The 5,000-nt window shown below is 62.4% G+C and overlaps 1 pseudogene; it reads left to right on the forward strand.

Annotated features, from left to right (window-relative positions):
* The window catches only part of LOC126453779 (large subunit ribosomal RNA), a 7,960-nt pseudogene that overhangs the window by 751 nt on the left and 2,209 nt on the right, over positions 1-5,000 (forward strand).

The raw sequence follows: 5,000 nt of genomic DNA on the forward strand, positions 1-5,000 counted from the left end.
GTCGATTCGCCCCTTTGGGCGCTCGGGCTCCCGGCAAGCGCGCGCGGTTCTTCCCGGATGACGGACCTACCTGGCCCGGCCCCGGACCCGCGCCGCTGTTGGCTCGGGATGCTCTCGGGCGGAATAATCGCTCCCGTCAGCGGCGCTTCAGCTTTGGACAATTTCACGACCCGTCTTGAAACACGGACCAAGGAGTCTAACATGTGCGCGAGTCATTGGGCTGTACGAAACCTAAAGGCGTAATGAAAGTGAAGGTCTCGCCTTGCGCGGGCCGAGGGAGGATGGGGCTTCCCCGCCCTTCACGGGGCGGCGGCCTCCGCACTCCCGGGGCGTCTCGTCCTCATTGCGAGGTGAGGCGCACCTAGAGCGTACACGTTGGGACCCGAAAGATGGTGAACTATGCCTGGCCAGGACGAAGTCAGGGGAAACCCTGATGGAGGTCCGTAGCGATTCTGACGTGCAAATCGATCGTCGGAGCTGGGTATAGGGGCGAAAGACTAATCGAACCATCTAGTAGCTGGTTCCCTCCGAAGTTTCCCTCAGGATAGCTGGTGCTCGTACGAGTCTCATCCGGTAAAGCGAATGATTAGAGGCCTTGGGGCCGAAACGACCTCAACCTATTCTCAAACTTTAAATGGGTGAGATCTCCGGCTTGCTTGATATGCTGAAGCCGCGAGCAAACGACTCGGATCGGAGTGCCAAGTGGGCCACTTTTGGTAAGCAGAACTGGCGCTGTGGGATGAACCAAACGCCGAGTTAAGGCGCCCGAATCGACGCTCATGGGAAACCATGAAAGGCGTTGGTTGCTTAAGACAGCAGGACGGTGGCCATGGAAGTCGGAATCCGCTAAGGAGTGTGTAACAACTCACCTGCCGAAGCAACTAGCCCTGAAAATGGATGGCGCTGAAGCGTCGTGCCTATACTCGGCCGTCAGTCTGGCAGTCATGGCCGGTCCTTGCGGCCGGCCGCGAAGCCCTGACGAGTAGGAGGGTCGCGGCGGTGGGCGCAGAAGGGTCTGGGCGTGAGCCTGCCTGGAGCCGCCGTCGGTGCAGATCTTGGTGGTAGTAGCAAATACTCCAGCGAGGCCCTGGAGGGCTGACGCGGAGAAGGGTTTCGTGTGAACAGCCGTTGCACACGAGTCAGTCGATCCTAAGCCCTAGGAGAAATCCGATGTTGATGGGGGCCGTCATAGCATGATGCACTTTGTGCTGGCCCCCGTTGGGCGAAAGGGAATCCGGTTCCTATTCCGGAACCCGGCAGCGGAACCGATACAAGTCGGGCCCCTCTTTTAGAGATGCTCGTCGGGGTAACCCAAAAGGACCCGGAGACGCCGTCGGGAGATCGGGGAAGAGTTTTCTTTTCTGCATGAGCGTTCGAGTTCCCTGGAATCCTCTAGCAGGGAGATAGGGTTTGGAACGCGAAGAGCACCGCAGTTGCGGCGGTGTCCCGATCTTCCCCTCGGACCTTGAAAATCCGGGAGAGGGCCACGTGGAGGTGTCGCGCCGGTTCGTACCCATATCCGCAGCAGGTCTCCAAGGTGAAGAGCCTCTAGTCGATAGAATAATGTAGGTAAGGGAAGTCGGCAAATTGGATCCGTAACTTCGGGATAAGGATTGGCTCTGAGGATCGGGGCGTGTCGGGCTTGGTCGGGAAGTGGGTCAGCGCTAACGTGCCGGGCCTGGGCGAGGTGAGTGCCGTAGGGGTGCCGGTAAGTGCGGGCGTTTAGCGCGGGCGTGGTCTGCTCTCGCCGTTGGTTGGCCTCGTGCTGGCCGGCGGTGCAGGATGCGCGCGCCTGCGCGGCGTTCGCGCCCCGGTGCTTCAACCTGCGTGCAGGATCCGAGCTCGGTCCCGTGCCTTGGCCTCCCACGGATCTTCCTTGCTGCGAGGCCGCGTCCGCCTTAGCGTGCTCCTCCGGGGGCGCGCGGGTGCGCGGATTCTCTTCGGCCGCCATTCAACGATCAACTCAGAACTGGCACGGACTGGGGGAATCCGACTGTCTAATTAAAACAAAGCATTGCGATGGCCCTAGCGGGTGTTGACGCAATGTGATTTCTGCCCAGTGCTCTGAATGTCAACGTGAAGAAATTCAAGCAAGCGCGGGTAAACGGCGGGAGTAACTATGACTCTCTTAAGGTGGCCAAGTGGCGGCGGTGTGGCTGCATCCGGACTTGGCTTTTCGAAGTGCGGTCTTGATGTAGTCGTGCTGCTGCTGCGAGGTACCTTCCTTGGGTTATAATTACAGGGAGAGTGATGCGCAATACATGGGCCTAGCCCTCTTAGCCTCTCCTCTCCTGCGGTCTTCTCCCCTTCTCGTGGGCCCGCTGATTTTCGCAGAGTGGAAGACCGCACCAGGGGCTTGGGGGGGTTACCAGCCCCCCCTCGCACTATCCCTTTGTTAGTTGGGGGCAGTAATCAAAGAATAAGTGGTGGCCCTTCCGCTGAAGGCGCCACCCCAACTCCCCCAGCACCTAGCCGGCCAACCGGCCGTGCCGAAAATCTTGTACCTTTTGCAGCTGTATACGCCTGTAGTGAGTGCCACCGCAGCTTCACCACCAAGAATGGTCTCGGGGTCCATCGCCGCCGCCAACATCTTGCGGCCGCCAACGCGGAGATCGTGACGGAGAGGCATCGCGCGAGGTGGACGGAGGAAGAAGTCCTGTCGCTCGCCAAGGCGGAGGCCGAATTGTTCCTTGAGAGGGACGCCCGGTTCTTCTTTGTTAATCAAGAGCTCATCAGGATGTTCCCCGACCGAACGCTTGAGGCAATCAAGTGCCGACGGCGGCAAGCTGCCCACAAGCAGCTTGTCCGCCAGTTCATGGAGGCGCTTGAGATCGGTCGGGGGGAAGAGCCGGCGTCCCGCCGGGGAGCAGCGAGCCCGCCGCCGGACGCGGGCGAGGCCGCTGCGCCGCCCGTCGACGCAGCCGAGGACTTCGCGGCCGACACCACCGGGCCGCCGCCGGAGGGGCCGACTGACGCCGCCATCTGGGAGCATCTGGCGGGGCTACCTGCTTCCGCCCAGCGTTTCTCTGCCCTGGATCGAGTCATAGGTCTGGGGCGGGGCACGCCGCCCGATGTCATCCTGGGCATGCTCCCGGATGCCCTTGCGTCGGTCGGGTCCAGAGGGGAGAGATCGATCACCAGGACACAGCGGCCGCGCCAACCATCGAAGCGGCCGCCTGCCGCGCCGCCGACGCAGAAGCGCAAGCGGCGCCGCTGGGAATACGCAAGAACGCAGGATGCCTTCCGACGGTCGCGTGCACGTTGCGTGCGCGGCCTCTTGGATGGCACCCTGCTCCAGCCGCCACCTGCCATCCCTGGTCTGCTGGACTTCTGGGCGGACCTCTTCACTAAGAAGCCCGTCTCCACTGCGGGCTTCATCCGTGACCGCCTCCTCCCGCACTCGGAGCCTGTCGCTCTTGAGTGCCTATGGGGGCCGGTCACACATGAGGAGGTCGCCGCCGCGTTGCCGCCCAGGGGATCAGCAGCTGGGCCTGACGGCCTTACCCCAGCGGAGTTGCGGCGCCTGCCGCATGAAGTCCTGGTGAAAGTGATGAATCTCTTCCTTCTGGCCCGCGCCCTTCCGGAACGCCTGCTTCGCGCGCGGACGTCCCTTCTCCCGAAAACGGCTGCACCAACATCCCCCGCTGACTTTCGCCCCATTACGGTCTGCTCGGTGTTGGCGCGGACCTTTCACAAGGTTCTCGCGTCACGCCTGATGCGCGCTTGTGCTGTGGACGAACGTCAGCGGGCATTCATCCCTCGGGATGGGATGTTGGAAAATACTTTCATCTTGGACACTGCTCTCACCGACGCAGTCCGCTCCTGCCGCTCTGTCTTTGTGGCATCGATCGACGTATCGAAGGCATTCGATTCGGTGGATCATGCTGCCCTTCGCCCCGTGCTGAAGGCGCATGGCCTGCCGGATTGCTTTGTCGAGTATGTCGAGCGGTGCTACGAGGGCAGCACGACAGTGATAGCGGACGGCGCCGGCGTGGGCGTGTCTGTGCAGCCAGCACGGGGCGTTCGCCAGGGCGATCCCCTCTCCCCCCTCCTGTTCAACTTTGCGGTGGACTACGTTTTAGGCCAACTGCCCTCCCACATCGGAGCTCGGATCCTCGGTCGCAGAGTCAACGCTGCGGCCTTTGCAGATGACGTCTTGCTGTTTGCAGCGACCCCGAGGGGCTTGCAGTCCCTCATCGACGCAGCTACCGCAGCCCTCGCCCACCTGGGGCTGCAGATCAACGCCCGGAAGTGTTTCACCCTCGCCTTAGTCGCGTCAGGGCGCGAGAAGAAGGTGAAGGTGGACAGCAATGTCACCTTCACAGCAGGCAACACCACCTTGCCTGCCCTGCGTGTGGGTGAAACCTTCCGGTACCTGGGGCTGCAATTTTCCACGGCGGGTCGCTGTGTCTTCAACCCACGTCGCCACCTGGTGGAGCAGCTTGACGTCATCTCCCGAGCTCCGCTGAAGCCGCAACAGCGCCTCCACGCTCTCACCAACGTACTTCTCCCTGGCCTGTACCACGGGCTGGCCCTCAGCCGCACCCGGGTGGGTGCATTGAAGTCGGCCGACGTCACCATCCGGGCCGCCGTCAGGAGATGGTTCCGCCTTCCGGCGGACACCCCCCTGGGATACTTCCACGCTCCTGTTGCCCAGGGGGGCCTCGGCATTCCATCTTGCCGATGGATGGGTCCAACCCTCCGTCGGTCCCGTCTCCTGGCGCTGAAGAAGATAGGGCCAGCCTGCGACGGTGCAGGCATGGAGGAGGTGCAGCGTGAGATCGAGGTGCTGGAGCGCCACCTAATGTGGGAGGGCCACCTCCTCAAATCGTCAACGCAGGTTGGGGAAATGTGGGCGGCGCGCCTACACATCGCCATTGACGGTGCGGCGCTGTCATCTTCTGCCGCCGTCAGTGGCCAACATCAGTGGGTCGCCGACACCAGTCGCCTGCTATCTGGGCGTGAATACATCGACGCCCTCCGCGCCCGCATCAACGCCT

This window comes from Schistocerca serialis, unplaced genomic scaffold (assembly GCF_023864345.2).
Source record: "Schistocerca serialis cubense isolate TAMUIC-IGC-003099 unplaced genomic scaffold, iqSchSeri2.2 HiC_scaffold_960, whole genome shotgun sequence".
In the NCBI taxonomy this organism is placed as follows: Eukaryota; Metazoa; Arthropoda; class Insecta; order Orthoptera; family Acrididae; genus Schistocerca; species Schistocerca serialis.